Consider the following 19,628-nt stretch of genomic DNA (forward strand, 5'->3'; position numbering starts at 1 on the left):
ACCTCCGAGGGTTTCCTTGGCAAACTTGTATCAGACTACTCCTTACTTGCCAGCACCTGTTACTAAAGAAGGGGGAGCAGAAAGAAGGGGGTGTCATAGCAACAGAGGTAAGGAGAAGGCAAAGAGTTTTCCACTTCTGGTAATGGTAGCGGTGGCAGCCACCTGGCCCAGGGCACCATCTCTTTTCTCCTGTCTGTCCCCTGCTTCCTCTGCCCTGCCACCTCCCCCTTCCTCCCCACCCAGCTCACGGCAGTCTTCTCTCCATCTTTCCAAGGTAGATGCAGCTTGCTGCTCTCCTGATGCCCCCACTAAGGCTGTGGCTTCTGGTCCCCACTGACCTCTTAGACTTTATTTCCCTGGCCCCCTCTCCCACCTCCTTTCTGTTTGTCCTAGCCCCGCCCCCTGCTCCCTCTCCCCTAGCTCCTCCTTTGCCATTCCTAATCCCCCCATCTTCATTCCTCTTCTAGGTTTTCTCTTGCTGAATTATCTTTTATACACTTGCTAATATCTGTCTCCTTTCCCCTAGACTTCCTGTGCAACATGGAATGATGAAAATCTAGACACAGGAATCTCATTCCTGGCCCTAGCCAGGACTCAGGTTTTGTGAAGGGGTGTGGGGTGGGAGAAAAAGCAAACCCCACCAAACCAACACCCAGTCTAGAGCCTGATCTAAGTGCCACTCAAAACACATTTCCTCCCTTTACTTTCCTATAACCTGAGAATTCTTCCTGAAAAAGATGGCCCCTGAGAACTGTCTAAAAGCATCATGGGGTAGAAGGGCAAGGGTCCTGAGAGTTGGTCTTGCCATCCCCTTGTTTCCAGTTTTCTTGAAGAAGTTGAGCTCCAGAGAAGAGGCAGGGCCCGTGGGCCATTTGGGTTACACTCCAAGTCTAATTTCCAGTCCAGCAATCCTGCCCCCAGAGGCTCCCTTCATCTGTCCACTTGGTCAAGGAAGGGGCGGGTTGGCCCACAATCCCTGCCTGGCTGCAGACATCAGAAAGGTGTCCATGTAGCCGGGGCCCCAGAACCATGTCTGTGTGGAAAGGGCCCAAGGAGCTGGAGCCCTTTAGCCTCAAGAAGAGAATGAGGGACCCAGCACCTTTCTGAAACCTAAACCAAATTCTGGCCTGAGCCGTTTTCACCATCTGCACCCTAGAAGGTTGTGCAGGCCTTGAAGTGGGTCTTCCTGTTTTCCTGTCTTCTGAGGCCCAGGCCTTTCTCAGAGCCTTCATGGGTCACACCCTTGCACCCATCATATGGTGTCTGGGCCCTGCCTGCCTGGCTCACACCCCTCACCCTGCTGCCCTATTTCCATCCCTGAAACAGTCCACTGGACACTGCCATTCCCTCTCTTAAAAGACTTTCACAGGCCCTGACCATCCCTTGGTCGATCTAGTGAATGTCACCTCCTCAGAGAAACCCTCTCTGAGCACCCCACCTGCAGTAGGGTCACCCCCATCTTCCACCCTCACTGTTCCTGGTGTTTCCTTCCTAGTCCCCACCTCTATGGGGAGTTTTTTCACTGATAGACTAGACTCCCTCGCCCACCCGGGGGCCAGCGTTGTCTGTCTTCTCTGTCCCTGCACACCAGAGGCGATCAATGATCGCTTGTTGACACCAATGAAACAGGAAGGCCCCTGAGGTGCTGGGAGCCGTTAAGAAGCCTTGAGAAGTGGAGAGGACCCGAGTTAGTGTCCTCTCCCCACCCAGAGGGTCAGCTCCTGGCAGCTCTGCGGCTCTGTGGCTTGGGACGCCTCTCTCCTGTGCCCTTGACGGGTGGCCTGCAGGGGACGCGGCCGCACTCGGTCCGCTGTGGTCCTGGAGCAGCCGCGTCGGTGCGAGAGGCACTTAGGAAGGACAAACTCCAAAACCCAGGGCTCCAAAGGACCCATGGGAAGGTCGGGAGGATCAGGGGAGTGCCCCGCGTCTCAGCGCTTTGAGACCCCTGTGGACCCAGCGGAGAGGGCCCGGGTGAGGCCTCCGGAGGCGCTGAGCCGGGCAGGGACCCGCGGGACCCGCAGAGGGCGCCCGTCCGCGTGGGGGCAGCAGCGTCTGGAGGGAGGCTGCCCCGGCCGCCGGCAGAAATCAGGCTCTACCCGGGGGTCTCTGGCTCCGCCTCCCAGGCCGGGCTCTGTCTCTTTGCCCAGGCTGGGCGGGGCTGATGGCCGTTGGAAGCCCCGCCCCCCGCCGCTCACCACCAGGTGGCCCCGCTTCCGTCTCCATGGAGACCCGACGCAGCTGGACCGCCTGTCAGCGGCTGCTCTGGAGCCTGGGGCCTGCCCCGTGCGCCCTGTCTGCCCTCCGCGGGCCGTGCTGTCCAGGCTGACCCGACAGCCCGACTCGAGACATCGGGATGCCTGTCCACGCCTCCACTCCTGGGCCACTTCCCCGTGGGGCGGGCAGTGGGGCAGGGCGGGGTGGGAATCTGCTGCAACCAGGGAAGGGAATTGTCCCCAGGCACAGAGAGTTTGGAACCTGGGGTACTGTTACCAACAGCCCAGGACCGCGCAGCTGGGCCCCGCCCTAGAGTCTTCCTGCAGCAGGGCTCTCCTCCGGAAGGGCTGTGAGGGCTGTGAATATTTCTCTGAGGTGGGGCTAAGCTAAAGCCCAGAGGTTTGCCCTGGGTACGGATCCCCCAGGTCACTCGCCTCCTACAGGCTGCAGTGAAGGAGGCTCTGAGGGGAGGATGGCCGGCTTTTCCCCTGCAAGGATATGAACCCCAGGGAAGGCATTTCTGCTCTGGGGACTGCCTCTCTCCCAGACATCACAGCCAGCCCTTGCAGAAGCTTGGCCAAGCTGACCACTCTGTCAGTGATCTCTGCAAGGGAGGCTGAACGAACACCCAGCCCCAACTGTGTTCCCTTTCTGCTTCAGGCTAGGCCATATCTAGGCCTATCAGGGAGGTTGGTCTGGTCTCCTCATGAGCCCTCCTGCACAGACGTCTAGATGTCCAGAGTCCCAACAGAACAACAAAGGGTTAAAAACTATCTCTAGCTGGGTGCGGTGGCTCAAGCCTGTAACCCCAGCACTTTGGGAGACCAAGACGGGTGGATCACGAGGTCAGGAGATGGAGACCATCCTGGCTGACATGGTGAAACCCCGTCCCTACTAAAAAATACAAAAAATTAGCCGGGCGAGGTGGCGGATGCCTGTAGTCCCAGCTACTCGGGAGGCTGAGGCAGGAGAATGGCGGGAACCTGGGAGGCAGAGGTTGCAGTGAGCTGAGATCCGGCCACTGCACTCCAGCCTGGGCGACAGAGCCAGACTCCGTCTCAAAAAACAAACAAAAAATAAATAAAAACTATCTCTATACTGAAGCAGGCCAAGCTGAGGGCTGACTTCTAGGGTGCCCTAGAATGGTGGAAGCTGCACACACCTGACACCACCTAGCAGAGTTGGCTTCCAGAGGAATCTTTCTGTGGGTCCTCACTGACCACAGGATGCAAGCCTTCAAGATGTGCCTTCAAGACCTGTGTTCCTGATGTGCTTTCAGGACCTGTGCTGTGGGCACCTGCTGGCCTCCCCATTGCTGGAATCCATTTGTGCAGCCCCTGTGGTGAGGTGCACACTAGGACCAGTGTTCCCAACTTGCCCGATCATAAAACCACTGAGGACCCATTCTGTGGAACCAATACACTCCACACCTCAGGTGCCCTTCTTGTCCGTGCATCCGTACCTCTGTCTGGGATGCTTTTCCATTCAAATTTTATCCCAATAAAACCTCTTCAGCAAAAAGAAAAGCAAATCAAAAGCCAACAGCGGCCGGGCGCGGTGGCTCAAGCCTGTAATCCCAGCACTTTGGGAGGCCGAGACGGGCGGATCATGAGGTCAGGAGATCAAGACCATCCTGGCTAATACGGTGAAACCCCGTCTCTACTAAAAAATACAAAAAACTAGCCGGGTGAAGTGGCGGGTGCATGTAGTCCCAGCTACTTGGGAGGCTGAGGCAGGAGAATGGCGTGAACCCGAGAGGAGGAGCTTGCAGTGAGCTGAGATCCGGCCACTGCACTCCAGCCTGGGTGACAGAGCAAGACTCCGTCTCAAAAAAAAAAAAAAAGAAAAAAAAAGCCAACAGCATTTATTATATCTTTTCCAGGGGCCACAGGCTTGCGGGCCTACCTGGTCAGGCAGATGCTCCAAATCTGCCTGAGACGCATGAGGTGAGGGGCTGGTGCTGGAGGGTATGGTCGCCCTGCCAAGGAGCACCTGTGGTTCCAGCTGCCGCAGCAAGCAGAATAGAGGCCTGGGGCTGCAAGACGTTTTGAAGAGACACAGGAATCAGCATTTTTGTACATGATCGTGTGTGTGTGTGTGTGTGTGTGTGTGTGTGTGTTAAACATTAGAGTCGTAAAACTGTAGATTAAAAGAAAAACTGCAGAACATAAAACAAAACCCACCTGCAGCTCAGGGCTGACCAGCAGGCCACCTGTGACTGGTGCAGTTTCCCGCCTGTGCTGCCCGTGACTGGGTAAGTCTCCACTGCACACCCCATGGACACGGTCTTAGTCTGTGGCTGCAGCCCCAAGTGCCACAGAGGTCCCTCCTCATTGCCAGGGCTGTCTGGCCCTGAGTCTGTGAGCTCCTGTGGGGCAGGCATCAGCTTCATGACCCGGTTTTCCTTCATAACTGCTCTCTGAGGGTAGTGGCTGGCCAGAGATCCTTTGCCAAATGGATGCTGGAACCCAGCCCCGGTCCCTAGGCCTCTCCCCACTGGAGCTACTCATCACTGGCAGGCTGGCCACCAGGGCATGCTCCTCTTCCCTTGACTTTATGTCCCAGGCCTGGAAGGAAGCATCCAGAAGTCTCCTCCTAGCACCACGGGACCCAGAGAGTAAGAGAACAGAGCAGCAGTGTCACACCCTGGCTTGCAGGGCCAGCTTCTGGCAACTGCCACAGACCTGCTACATTCAGCCGTAGGTTCCCAAATGCAGCCCAGAACAGCTGCAACTCCTTCTTGGGCCTCCTCTGACTGGTCTATATGCTAACTAGCAACCTGCCTTTGTCCAAAACGCAGCACCCCATGTAGACAGAGCAGCTCAGGGATCCCATCGTTCCTGGGAGCCGCTGCCTCCTCCAGATCTCAGCCCTGCCTGCCTCCAGAGGGAACAGTAGAACTACAACTTCCTCCAGGAAACATATTCACAAACATACTAGAAGGGCCAGGCGGAAGAATGATTCTGCTGGCTTTGGGCCTTGATGTGTTGCAGGAGTTTTAAGGAATCAGAGAGACCAATGGGGCTCAGGAGGATTTTTTTTTTTTTTTTTTTTTTTTTAGACGGAGTCTCGCTCTGTCGCCCAGGCTGGAGTGCAGTGCCGGGATCTCGGCTCACTGCAAGCTCCTCCTCTCGAGTTCACGCCATTCTCCTGCCTCAGCCTCCTGATCAGCTGGGACTATAGGCGCCCGCCACCACGCCCGGCTGTTTTGTATTTTTAGTAGAGACGGGGTTTCACCGTGTTAGCCAGGATGGTCTCGATCTTCTGACCTCATGATGCGCCGGCCTCGGCCTCCCAAAGTGCTGGGATTACAGGAGTGAGCCACTGCACCCGGCCAGGAGGATATTTATTAATTATTTAGCTGCACCGGCCCAGTCGGATTAACATCCAAAGGACTGAGCTCCAAAGAGTCAAGTTACCTTTTAAGCATTTCATGGGTCAGGGGAGATTTGTGCAGGGGGAATACTACAGAAGTAAGAAACAAAGACAGTTACTCAATTGAAACATGCATTACATAATTTCTTACTTTTCAAGGAAAACGTGTTTTGCAACTTGAGTTTATCTGTCTAGTGACCTTGCAGCTGCACAGCTAGGGAAACAGGGTCTTCACAATACCTGGGAAAGGAGGAGAGATAAGGCTCAACAGCCACAGAAAAACAGGCAGTTAATTTTAAAGGACTCCAGCTCTTTCTCTTTCTCAGAGGGAATTGGGTTTTCTTACATACAGCTGAGTTCCTGCTTACACATTCTTTAATTTCTTTTAATTCCTGTTGCAGATGAAGAAAGAAGGGATTTATTTTCCTACACAGAAACACCCCGAGCAGGAACAGAAATAGATCTTTTGTGCCTACTGATATGTGTCTCTCTTGCTCAGCCTGTCATTGTCCAGGGCTGTGGGTAGTGGAAGGCAGGAACTGCAGGCTCCTTGCCTGGTTCTGCAGAAGCCCTGGGTCAAAGGCCTCCACTGAGAGCGTCCAGAAATGTGTGCTTCTCCATCCTGGCCACACACTCAAATCATCGGGTGAGCCTTCAACACACCCGTGCTTCTCCCAGACCAAGGAAATCCAGGGCGCTGAAGATGGGGCCCAGGCATGAAGTTTTCTTAAAGCTCCAGCTCTCTAGTGAGTTTCCTGCCTTGGCACTCCTGGAGACATTGCCTGGGCAGCTCAGGGGCCTGCAGCTCTACCCAAGGCAGAGCTCCAGGGACTTGCAGGGTCAAAGGCGCCTGGGCAAGCTTCCCAGCATCCCAGTTTCCACACTGGCCACAGGGGTGAGAGCGACTGAGGCTGGGAAGAAAGGAAGGCCACTGACTTTCCAGGCCCTGCTCCACTTGGGAGGGAGGGTGCCTGGGTGGCTTCTCTGCACTCTCTGTCTACAGCCTCCTTCAGCAGCAAAGCCGGCTGGAGTTGCCAGGGGATGCTTGCATAGCCTTATGGGCCAAGAAATGAGTCCTAACTCACGTGTCCTCCCATACTGAGTAAAAATCTCTGGCCCCCACCATGATTCAGAGCCTGAAGTTCCAGAAACTCAGGAGGCTCAGCACCAGAACTCAGGAGCTCTCAGCCTGGGTGGAGCCCTGAGTTTCTTTTTTTGAGATGGAATCTCGCTTTGTCATCCACCCAGGCTGGAGTGCAGTGATGTGATCTCAGCTCACTGCAACCTCCCTCTCCTGGGTTCAAGCGATTCTCCTGCCTCAGCCTCCTAAGTAGCTGGGATTACAGGTGTGTGCCACCACACCTGGGTAATTTTTGTATTTTTAGTAGAGACAGGGTTTTGCCATATTGGTCAGGCTGGTCTCGAACTCCTGACCTCAGGTGATCCACCCGCCTCAGCCTCCCAAAGTGCTGAGATAGGCGTGAGCCACCGGGCCCAGCCTGGAGCCCTGGGTTTCTATCCTTTTGCCTCCTATGCTGGGTGAGCCTCCAAGGCCAGCGCGGCCACTGGGAGGGCTGACAGCAAAAGGGCCACCAGCTTGGGGCTCAGAGACACATGGGAAGGTGGCAGATGCAGAGGCAGCTGGGGTTTTTGTGAGGCGAAGCCTCATTTTCAAGTTCATGGGTTTTAGGCAATTGTAGGCAATCGTTGATTTTTGACTTTTTTTCACTCAGCAGTTTCCTATTTTTTATTTATTAAAAAAGTATCAAACATACGTAAAATTTACCATTTTACGTGTCCATCTCAGCATCATTAAATATATTCACAATGTTGTGCAAACATCACTACTATTATTTCCAGAGCTTTTCCATCATCCCAAACAGAAATTGTGCACCCCTTCAAGAGTAATTCTCCACTCTCTCGACCCCACTCTGTCCTATTTTTGTCGCTATGAATTTTCCTGTTCTAGGTACTTCCAAAGAGTGGAGTGATACAATGTTTGTCCTCCTGTGTCAGGCTTATTTCCCTAGGAATAATGTTTTCTTTTTTCTTCTGAGGCAGATTCCCTCTTTGTTGCCCAGGCTAGAGTGTAGTGGCGTAATCACAGCTCACTACAGCCTCTAACTCCTGGACTCACAGGATCCTCCCAAGTAACTGGGACTATAGGCTCACGCCACCATGCCTAGCTAATTTTTAACTTTTAGTAGAGACAGGACCTTGCTATGTTGCCCAAACTAGTCTCAAACTCCTGAAGTGATCCTCTTGCCTCAGCCTCCTGGAGTGCTGCAGTTTTAGGCATCAGCCACTGCACCCAGCCTGGACATTTCATTGAAATGGAATCATACGACATGCAGTCTTTTGCAACTGGCCTCCTTCACCTAGCACCCATGTTGCAGCAAGTGTCATTAATTTATTCCTTCTTATAGCTGAATAATATTCTAATACATGGATAAACTACATTTTGTTTACTCACTTATCAGTGGATGGACATGTGAGTTGTTCCTGCTTTTTAGCTGTTATAAATAGCAATGTTTTACATTCCCATCAGTACCTAGGAATACGTTTAATATGAAAGGCAAAGGATCCTATATAAATCAGTTATAGCCTGGGTGTGCCTACAGTCCCAGCTATTTAAGAGGCTATCATGGTAAAACCACTTGAGCCCAAAAGTTCGAGGTTGCAGTGAGGGATGACTGTACCACTGCATATCAGCCTGGGTGACAGAGCAAGACCCTGTCTCTAAAAAATAAACCAATTAATCTTACTGAAGGAACTGAAACAAGACCTCAAATAGTATCATGGGCGGAATGTTTATGTTCCTCCAAAATTCCTGTGCTGAAGCCCTAACCCTCGGGTGGCTGTGTCTGGAGTAAGGAAGGAATGAAGGTTAAATGATGTCACAAGGTGGGGCCCCGAGCTGAGAGAATTCATGTCCTTATAAGAACGGGGCCTTATAAGAAGAGGTGGCACCAGGGCAGGCACGGTGGCTCACGCCTGTAATCCCAACACTTTGGGAGGCCAAGGCAGGTGGATCATCTGAGGTCAAGAATTCGAGACCAGCCTGGCCAACATGGCGAAACCCCGTCTCTACTACAAATACAAAAATAGCCAGGCGTGGTGGCAGGCACCTGTAATCCCAGCTACCTGGGAGGCTGAGATAGGAAAATTGCTAGAACCCTGGGGGTGGAGGTTGCAGTGAGCCAAGATGGCACCACTGCACTCCAGCCTGGGTAACAGAGTGAGACTCCATCTCAAAAAAGAAGACACGACACCAGAGACACCTTGCTCATGTGTCCTCTCTCTGTGCACACAGCGGAAAGGGCATGGGAGGACACAGTGAGAAGACAGCAGTCTGTGAGCCCGGAAGAGCGCCCTCACCAGAAACCAAATGTGCCAGCACCTTGCTCACGGACTTGCAGCCTCCAGAACTGTGAGGAAACAAATCGTCTGTTTTGGAGCCGCCCAGGCTGTGGGGTTTTGTTAAGGCTGTGGGGTTTTGTTAAGGCAGCCTGAGCAGACTAATGCAACAGCTGCAACAAAACTGCAATCGATGAGAAAAAAAACAATGGGCTTGAAGAAAAAAATAAATTCCAGTCAAAATCTCAACAGAGTTTTATTTGGGAGGTGAGACGAGAGAGGAAACAGGTGGGAAAAGAGAGGTAAAAGGCTTGGTTAGTCTCACGGCTGGAGAAGGTCAGGGTAGTGGACAGAGACCCCCAGCTGCCGGCTGCAGGGTCTGAGACGCCAACTGTGTATGTGATGAAGCTGGGCCACCCAAGAGACTTCTCCTGCACCAAGGCCAGCATGGCCAGGACCTGGATTTCACCTGGGAGAGACATCAGAGCCGGGGGTGCACATTCTGCAGAGTGGAGGGACCACTGAGTGGGGCCTCAGGACCCCGAGGCGGGAGGGCTGCTCTGCATGGCCCATCTCTGGAAGCACCCCCGCTTCAGCCTGACATGCTGGGCTTCCCTCCTGGGGCCCAAGGGTATGGAGTGGGGACCCCTGCCCAGGTCACACCTCATGGGCAGGTAATGACACCTGGGCACTGCTCATGGACGGCATGTAGTCTGCAGAGTTGGGAAGCCCTGTCCGTACTCAGGGTGTTTTTTGAGGGAAGAGCAAACCAATATGAATGTCAGAATCAAATTCAAGTTTATTCAATTCTAATCAAGTGCTGCTTTAAAAAAGGCTAAACCAACACGAAATATCACCAAGCACCAGCTCTCCAAGGCAGCAGCCCGAGCTCTGCTCACGGCTGGTCTCCAGCAGCCGCCAGCGGGCCGGCCCTCCTCCCTCATTGGCGATGCTGGGCATTCCCTGCCTCTGCGGGAGAACACGCCGTCACGCTGGCTGCAGCAAGGCAGGAGGATGAGCAGGTGGAAATGCCGAGGAACTCCTTGGTTCTCTCACCCCAGAACTCTTCCCAGCCTGCTAGGCTCCGGGCCTGAGGAATCATTCACCCCCCAACCCCACCCTGTGACTTAGTCATGGGGGAAGTGAGGCCTGGAGAGAGGGAACTTGTCCCAGCAGGGATTAGGGCTTTCCTCCCTGCTCTATGGCGGATGCTCCTGCACTGAATTCGGCCATGCCACGCACCACATGCTCACTGGCACCTTTTCTGGGTTCTCAGTGCTGCCCCCACAAGCTTAACTTATAGCTGGGGAAGAACAGCAGAGGTCGGATCAATTAATACAATCACGCAGCCTGAGAGAGAGCAATAGTGCTACAGAAAGAGTACTTCAACTTAAAAATTATAATAAAAATAAATTTTAAAGAGAGCTGGCCCAGGACATCCACGCCACATTCCCTCTTCCTCCAGGGCCTTCCTGACGCCCCTGACTCCGGCCTGGCCTGAGGCATGCAGATGCCACTCACCTCCAAGTTCTCCAGAACCTCCGGGGCACCAAAGACCCTGACCTCGGAGCTGGTGTAGTGGTTGCTCAAAAGGATTTCAGCCTGGTCGGCGAAGAGACCTGGGCTGAAGGGCACCTCTGGCCAGCTGGTAATGACACGGAGTTCAGCCTTGTCCTCACACAGCGAGGGCAGGACAGGGAGGTTTGGAGCTGAGAGTCAATAAATGGGTAATGGGCGGCCATTAGTGAAGTGGCAGGAGGCGGGGCAGCACACACCGCAAGCTGTTTTGTGTATGAACGGCCAGGCGATGGTGTCTGAACATCTTCCTTTAATTTTGCAGGTGGAAACAGGGCACGATGAACCTGGGAACCCACAAAAATGATGAGCATAGAACTCTGTGGGGTGTGGTAAGAAGGGGGGAGGGGATGAAAATATCTTTGCATCGGGTTTTGACTTTTGAGCCATACAAGTACTTTACATGTTCAAAACCTAGAATTAAGCCCCCAAGGAGAAAAAGAAATCCAGACCATAACTTGTCTTCCTATCCATCCACCATCATGAGACAGCAGCAGCCTAATGTAGAGGTGGAGTGGCTCACTGCAGCCGCAGCACAGCGCCACCTGGGGACACGGCCTTGGAAGGCCAGGGCTCTGTCTCACAGGGAGCGGGGCATGCTGTGAACCAGGGACCACCACATTGTGCTGGCTACTCCCCAGCAGGGGTCTGCAGCTGGGCGTGCATGTGGCAGGGGCTCCTCTTCACACCTAGTAACCCTTGCACAGAATGTTTGCTTCCTGCCCCAGAAACTTTGAGTTTTGCTTGTTTGGAGGTCTTAGTTTCCACGAGGGAATGCTTCCCCAGAGGAAATCTGGCAACGGTTCCAGTGCATTGGAAGATGAGACCTTCCCCTGGCCATCTGGGGCTCCTCAGGCCACTGAAGCAATGGGAGGCAAAAGGGTTCAGTCACCAAGGCTTCGCTACGCAATGGGGACAAGAACCCGGGGGCTGCTCTGGTATTTCCATACCCAGTGGTAATGGCTCATGGGAAATTCTAGCAACCAAAAAAGGCAGGACAGTTGAAGAATCAGAGTACTTATGAATGATGGTTTGAGTCACAACACAGATAGGAGAAACTTGAGGCCAGGTGCGGTGGCTTCATGCCCGTAATCCCAGCACTTTAGGAGGCCAAGGTGGGCAGATCACTTGAGTCCAGGAGTTCAAGGTTACAGTGAGCCATGATTTTTCCACTGCACTCCAGCCTGGGTGACAGAGAGAGAGCTTGTCTCTATAAAACCAATTTTAAAAAAGAAACTTGACCAGCTCAGGTCTGTATGAGGGCAGGGGACAATGGAATGGGTTCGGGAAGAAGGAAGCCACAGACATTACCCACAGCTGTGCCCTCCATTAGCAAAGGAAGGGCTGCAGTAGCTTTACTCACTTTCACTTTCCTAGTTACACACACGTGTTAGTTGGTTTGTACTATTTCCTTCTTTCCATTTTTTTTACTTTCTATACAGGTGTCATTGGGTAACATTACAATTTAGTCTTCAGGGGACAGAATATTCAGCAGCGCTGGATGGAACCTGAGGAGTCACTCAGAGCCCCGCATACACAGTGACTGAGGGACTGTGCCTCATTGTGGGCAGGGTGTGAGAAACCCCTTCTTGGTCTGAAGTGTGGCTGTATCTTGGGAGGCGGAAACACAGGGCTGCTTGCTTGTTCTGAATTTCACATGTGCGTGGAAGGTGCAGGTGGAAGCTCAGTGTTCTATGATAGCTGGGTTAGAGCCATTTTGTCTCTCAGCTCGAAAGCCATTGTTCACCGCCTTGCTCTGTTATCATAGCATTGGACTTTGTCAATGTTCTCCTCTGCCAGTTAGCAGAGGTGACACTGGGGGTGCTGCAGGAAGAAGGGCGACCCTCATGGTTGCACTGGGCAGCCCTCTCTTCCCATCTGCACCTGCCGTGGGCAGGCAGGGTTCCATGGGAGTGACTTCCCACATGCAGTGCCCTGTCTGCCAGCACCCGAGGGACATCCTGCTTGCCAGTCCTGTCTCACACTCCCACGCCTACCAGCCCCAGCCTGCTGGCTGCAGCAACTGCGTTGTAGGGCAACTGCCACGTTCTCCGCCATTCCAAGGGCTGCTTCCACTCCTTCTCCAATGAGACCGAGCCTCGGGACCAGAGGAATGGCCCAAGCAACCCTGAGTCTGATGAGAAACAATTGTTATTGTGGTTCTAAGCCAGGAAGTTTTGCGGTGTTTGGCTTTGTAGCAAAAGATAACTGTCATCCCTTTTATTTAGGGGTCTGTCTTTTGTCCAGTGATTTGTCACACAATCTTTACTGTATCCTAAGTTTCCATTTTATGGAGTCTGTTTCTGGACTTTCCATTCTGTTCAGCTCGTCTGAGTCTGCACATACCAATACGGCAGGTTTAATGACAGAAGCTTTCTAGTGTGCTGCAATGATGTCTGGATGTACCACTAACCCTAAAAACAAACACACAAAGAAAGAACGATTTTCCTGGAGAGTCTTGCCTTATCAAAATAGGAATTTAAAATAATCTTGACTAGCTCCATTTTTAAAAAAAACTGAGAAGTATTGACCTCTGTGTGTTAAATTGTGTTATCTTAAAACTCTGTATTTTTCTCAGTGTTTTAATCTTTTCCTCACTTGTATTGCCATTATTTTTTGAAGTTATTCCTAGTTATCTTTTTCCTTTTTTTTTTTTGAGACGGAGTCTCGCTCTGTCGCCCAGGCTGGAGTGCTGTGGCCGGATCTCAGCTCACTGCAAGCTCCGCCTCCCGAGTTCCCGCCATTCTCCTGCCTCAGCCTCCCGAGTAGCTGGGACTACAGGCGCCCGCCACCTCGCCCGGCTAGTTTTTTTGTATTTTTTGGTAGAGACGGGGTTTCACCGTGTTAGCCAGGATGGTCTCGATCTCCTGACCTCGTGATCCACCCGTCTCGGCCTCCCAAAGTGCTGGGATTACAGGCTTGAGCCACCGCGCCCGGCCATCTTTTTCCTTTTTTTGAGACGTGGTCTGTCACCCAGGCTGGAGTGCAGTGGTGCAATCATGGTTCACTGCAGTCTGAACCTCCTGGCCTCAAGCTATTCTCCTGCCTCAGCCTCCCAAGTAGCTGGGACTACAGGCATGAGCCACCATGCCGAGTTAATGTTTTTTATTTTTAGGAGAGATGAGGTCTCCCTCTGTTGCCCAGGCTGGTCCCAAATTCCTAGACTCAAGTGATGCTCCTGCCTCAGCCTCCCAAAGTGCTGGGATTATGGTGTGAGTCACCATGCCCAGCTCCTATGTATCTTTTGTAAAAATTTTATCTTGTACATGCATTCCTTTTTTCCTTTTATTATTCTTTTAAACTTATCAATGTCTATTGATTCATATATATTAATGTCTATTGATTCATATATATTAATGTGCTTTTCAGTCATCTTGCTGAGTTTCCTCATTGTGCCTTAACTTTTTCATTGATTTCTTGGGATTTCCAGAAATGCTGTTACGTCATCTGCAAATATAAATAATTTGCCTCTTTGGTGGGGCACAGTAGCTTATGCCTATAATCCTAGCACTTTAGGAGGCTGAGGTGAGAGGATCGCTTGAGTTCAGGAGTTTGAGACCAGCCTGGGCAACACAGCAATAACTCATCTCTACTAAAAATAAAAAAAATTAGCCGGGGGTGGTGGTGCACACCTGTAGTCCCAGCTACTGGGCTGACTGAGGCAGGAGAAACACTTGAGCCCAGGAGGCTGAAGCTGCCGTGAGCTGTGACTGTACTACTGAACTCCAGCCTAGGTGACAGGGCAAGACCCTGTCTCAAAAAAAAAAAAAAAAAAGAAAAAAAAAAGAAGGAAATAATTCACCCCTTCCTTTCTGATTCAGATGCCTCTAACTGGATCTGATTGCATTGGCTGAACCCTTCAACACAGTGTTGAAGAGAAGTGAAGATGCTTACCATGTCTTTTCCCTGATTTGCACAGACTGCATTCACTGTTTCTCCATTCAATTAAATGCTGGCTTTTGAACTCAGATATACTCTATCATTCCCAAAAAAGAATCCACTTATTTAAGTGTTTTATGTACCAGGAATTTGTTCTGGATTTTGTTGAAGCCCTTTTGTCATCCAGAGAAATGATCATGTGGTTTTTCTTCTTATTTTAGTTAAGATGATGGATTTCCTAATATTGAACAATTCTTGCATTCCTGATGTAAAATGCTATTTGGTCATGAGGTATATTAGTTTAGTTTATATGGAATATACCACTAGATGTTTGATTTGATTTGATTCACAATTTTCTATTGGTGACATGTAGCTCTGTATTTATGTAACTTCTATCAGGTCTAGAAAACACTGCCAAAATCACTGCATAAAAAACATTGGGAGGCAGGTGCGGTGGCTCACCTTTGTAATCCCAGCACTCTGGGAGGCTGAGGCAGGCAGATCACCTGAGGTTGGGAGTTTGAGACCAGCCTGACCAACATGGAGAAAACCCGTCTCTACTAAAAATACAAAATTAGTGGGCATGGTGGCGCATGCCTGTAATTCCAGCTACTCGGGAGGCTGAGGCAGGAGGATCGCTTGAACCTGGGAGGCGGAGGTTGCAGTGAGCTGAGATGGCACCATTGCACTCCAGCCTGGGTAACAAGAGTGCATCTCCATCTCAAAGAAAAAAAAAATCACTGGAAAGTTTTCCTTCCTTTGCTGTGATCAGAAACAGTTTACATAACAGTGAAATTATTTGGTTGTGAAGGTCAGAAGAATTCTCTGTGAAACAAAATGGGCCAGTTAAGCCGTTGATTACATTTTCTATTTCTCTCATGGGAATTATTCATTCCAAATTTATTTGCATAAAGTCGTTCAAAGTATCATCACTCTAAAAAATGTTCTCCACTTCAATATTTAGTCCTGTGTTGGTTTCTCATTTTTAGTGTTTTGTTTTCTTGTCACCTTGGTTTGGTTAGCTAGAGGTTTGTCTATTTTCTTTTTTTTTTCCAAGATAAACTTTTTGTCCATAAGCTTTATTATTTCTTTGTTCTGATTTTTGCTTTTTGTTTTTCTTTCTTGAGACAGAGTCTCACTCTGTCTCCCAGGCTGAAGTGCAATGGCGCTATCTCAGCTCATGGCAACCTCCGCCTCCCAGGTTCAAGCGATTCTCCTGACTCAGCTTCCCAAGTAGCTGGGATCACAGGTGTGCACCACCATGCCCAGCTAATTTTTGTATTTTTAGCAGAGATGGGGTTTCACCATGTTGGCCAAGCTGGTCTCGAACTCCTGGTCTCAAGCAATGTGCACGCCTCGGCCTCCCAAAGTGCTAAGATTACAGGCATTAGCTGCCACACCCAGCCTTGCTTGTTATTTTGCAACTGTTTCTCCTTTGTTTAATCTTTTCCTAATTTTGCATTTGATGTTTCTTTTTCATTTTGGAGGTAATTTTCTTTGCCTCATTAATTGCACCATGGATTCTGATACAAGTTTTTACCATTTTAAACAAATTCTATGGTTGTGGTTTGTATTTGTCCTCTGATCCAAGAGTAATTTAATAGAGTTAATAACATTTCCAGTAGGGAATTTTTGAGTCTTTAATTAATTTCTAGTTTTACTGTACTGTGATTAGAGAATATGTTTAGATTCTCTCTGCCTTGTGGAATTACTGAAGTTTCCCTTGTGCCTTAATATGTGGCAAGTTTCCAAAAACATTCCAAGGGAGCTCAGAAAGGTATTTTCTCTGTTATTGAAGTGCAATGTTTGGTATCACATTCATAAGAAACTGAAAGCTTCTAGATCATTTCATTTCGGCCTCTTAACCTATCTTGGATTCAGAGTGGCAATGTTAACCTTTACGAATGTGTTTTTATTTCTTCCTACCTATCCTGTAGTTTTGGTTTTTTGAAGACTGCTGTTGTCTTATGTAGCGCATAGATATTCCTGTCATGTCTACATTGGGAATTGCAGCTTCTAGCATTATCGAGTCATCTTCTCTTGCACATTGTTTTTAAGGCTGATTTCTACCCTGTCACACATCAAGACTGTAACTTGCTTCCTCCCCTTATTGCGCTTCATTAGCTTGTGCCCCTCCGTGCACGTCTTTATGGGTAGCCTTTAGCCTTTCTGAATTTTTCTCTTAGGTGTCCCTTTAGCATATTGGCAGAGAGTTGGTGGGTTTTGCTTTGTGGTCTGGGGTAGATGGAATGCATTTCTAGTCCATACCCTAGCCATGACTCCGTTTATGGCAGGGAACACTTCTATACCCTCTGACGCTGGGCTGGGCGTGGAGCGAAGTGGTCAATGGGGTTGTGGTGTGCCTGGCGTGAGCAAAGGTGTGCAATGTGCTTGGGGCCAGGCTCATGCTCCTGCACTCCAGCCTACTGCCATGACCAGGACAGGCCTCGACCGGTGCAGTCAGGAGAATGAGGGATACGTGGAGCAGTCCTAGACCCGCTACGGCTCAGACTGACCCAGTTCTAGACCAGGGGAACCCTGTGCATCTGCAGATGCGGGCTGATAAATCAGTGGTTTTTTCCTGTACACTTTGGGGTTGCCGCACAGAACTAGTGTGGCGAAGAGAAAGGTCTTCAAAGACCTTTTTCTTAGTGGGTGAGCTAGGCACACTTGCGTTTTTTTTGTTTTTGTTTTTGTTTTTTTTTTGAGATGGAGTCTGGCTCTATTGCCCAGGCTAGAGTGCAGTGGTGCGATTTCGGCTCACTGTAAGCTCCGCCTCCTGGGTTCACACCATTCTCTTGCCTCAGCCTCCTGAGTAGCTGGGACTACAGTCACACACCACCATGCCTGGCTAATTTTTCTATTTTTTTTTTTTTTTTTTAAGGAGAGACGGGGTTTCACTATGTTGGTCAGGCTAGTCTCGAACTCCTGACCTTGTGATACGCCCGCCTCAGCCTCCCAAAGTGCTGGAACTGGCACACTTGCGTTTTGATGTAGCTAGTGTCTTCGGTTTGTTCTGGAAGGTTGTTTGCCGTTGTGAATTCACTGTGTGGAGTATGGTGTCCTCGTGTGGCTTTCAATCTGAAGACTGCGGTCTGTTTCACTCCCCATTTTTGGCTTGGTTATTTTTTTCTGTATTTAGGAAGGCTTTATTTTTGTTCTGGAGCTGTATTAGTCAGTGTTCTCCAGAGAAAACTGAACAAATAGGACACACACACGCACACACACACACACACTCACGAGGGGATTTATTGTGGGAATTGATTGGTTCATGCCCTTCTGGAGACCAGGAAGCCCCAGGGTATGCCAGTGGCAAGTTGGAGACCCGGAAAGCCCGTGGTGCAATTCAGTCCAACTCCAAACGCCTAAGAACCAGAAGAGCCGGTGGTGTCCCTCTCAGTCCCAGGCCACAGGCCTGAGAACCTGGAGGCTTCTGGTTTAAGACACGTGGTCCAGAGGCCCAAGAACCTGGAGTTCTCATACTCAAGGGCAGGAGAAGGTAGATGTCCCAGGTCAAGCAGAGAACAAATTTCCCCTCCTTCCACCTGTTGGTTGTATCTGGGTCTCAGCCGATTGGAGCAGGCCTACTCACACTGGCACGGGTGGCCCTCAGTCAGTCCCCCTGGGGGGTCAAGTGCTCAGCTCTTCCAGAAACCCCCCCCACAGAAACACAAGAAGTCACGCTCTCCCTGCTCCCTGGACATCCCTTAGCTTAGTCAAGCTGACTGCTATAATGAGCCATCACAAGGGCTGCCTTGGTAATAGCACCTTCCACTAATGCCCACGGTGCCCGCTTTTCCTAACTGACCTTGTGCTATTATTGAGCACTGTCAGCTGCAATAAAATCACCCGACTCTCACCTGCTAACAGTGCAGCAGCGGATAGGCTGACTGCCTTTCCCTTTCTCTTCCTTCTCTTCCCGTTTTTTAAACGCACGGGTGCTTTTCTGGTTTGCTAGTGCAATCATGCCCTCTTGCGCTGCTAAGGTGAAATGCAGTTCCCGTAATAAAAGATATTTTTAGGTGGGCCTGGTGAATCTTTGACAGCATCTCTGTGATGAGGCCCCTCTCTTAGCTGCTTCCTTCTTGCCCTTCATCACCAAAGCTCCCAGACACCCTTTCGAGGTGCTTCTGGCCCGATGGCCTGTCCAGGTGCTTCCTGTAGCTCTTGCTTAGCAGGTCACCTTTCTCCCCTCAGGGCGGCTCCCTCCTCCTGCTCGGTGCATTGCACCTCCACAGGGACCACCCATTTCCTCCTGCTATGCACCCCCTCTGGCTGCCCCGGCACCCACCCAGGACCTCCATGGGGACCCCTCCATTCCTTTCCGCTGTGCACCCCTCACCCCTGCACCCCACCCAGGACTTCCACAGGGACCCCCAACCTCCTCCAGTTGTGCACCCCCCCACTCCTGCACCCCACCCAGGACCTCCAAGGGGACCCTCACCTCCTCCATCCCCCCTGCCCCTGCACCCCACCCAGGACCTCCATGGGGACTCCCCACCCCATCCAGCTGTGCACACTCCACCCTTACACCCCACCCAGAACTTCCATGAGGACCCCCTCATCCCCTCCCGCTGTGCATCCCCCCTGCCCCTGCACCCCACCCTGGCAATGGCAAGTGATTCTACGTCAACTCTGCTGCTCTAAGATGTTTATTTTCCCACTGACCTTTAAGTGAATTTTGTGGGTTTTCACTCTTTCCCAAACACAGTGTAGGTCTGACAGCTATAGGTGATTCTGTTTCTTTGTTTTGGAGACATGGTCTTGCTCTGTGGCCCAGGCTGGAGAGCAGTGGGGTGATCATGGCTCACGTAGCCTTGGCCTCACCAGCTAAAGCAGTGCTCCTACTTCAGCCTCCAGGGTAGCTGGGAACACAGGCAGGCACCACCATGCCCGGTTCATGTTTTGATGTTGTAGAGATGGGGGTCTCACTATGTTGCCCAGGCTGGGATTACAGGGGTGAGTTACAGCATCTGGCCCCTCCTTGTTCTTCTTTGAAAAGTTCTCAGAAGATGTGAGAAGAGGTTCCAATTCAGGTATTGTCCTCTGGTATTTTTATTTTAGAATGTGTTCTTCCCTATTAACTACATGGAAAATGACAAAGTGCTTCAGGTCCTATCTTTCAGATTTAATTGGAACACTTTAACGTGGAGGTGGGGATGGGGTGTGGTTAGGAACAATAGGAAGAAAAGCTTTCCCTGAGGGCCTTGAAAGTCCTGAAGCTCCAC

The 19,628-nt window shown here is 50.8% G+C and overlaps 1 long non-coding RNA gene across 1 annotated transcript; it reads left to right on the forward strand.

Moving 5' to 3' along the window:
- The first annotated feature begins 4,066 nt into the window (after window positions 1-4,066).
- Window positions 4,067-9,396, forward strand: LOC105477736 (uncharacterized). The gene is made up of 3 exons (XR_984921.2): window positions 4,067-4,468; window positions 5,991-6,235; window positions 8,903-9,396. It is a non-coding gene; the product is annotated as an uncharacterized lncRNA (long non-coding RNA).
- The last annotated feature ends 10,232 nt before the right edge of the window (window positions 9,397-19,628 follow it).

Source organism: Macaca nemestrina, chromosome 2, assembly GCF_043159975.1.
Source record: "Macaca nemestrina isolate mMacNem1 chromosome 2, mMacNem.hap1, whole genome shotgun sequence".
Lineage (NCBI taxonomy): Eukaryota > Metazoa > Chordata > Mammalia > Primates > Cercopithecidae > Macaca > Macaca nemestrina.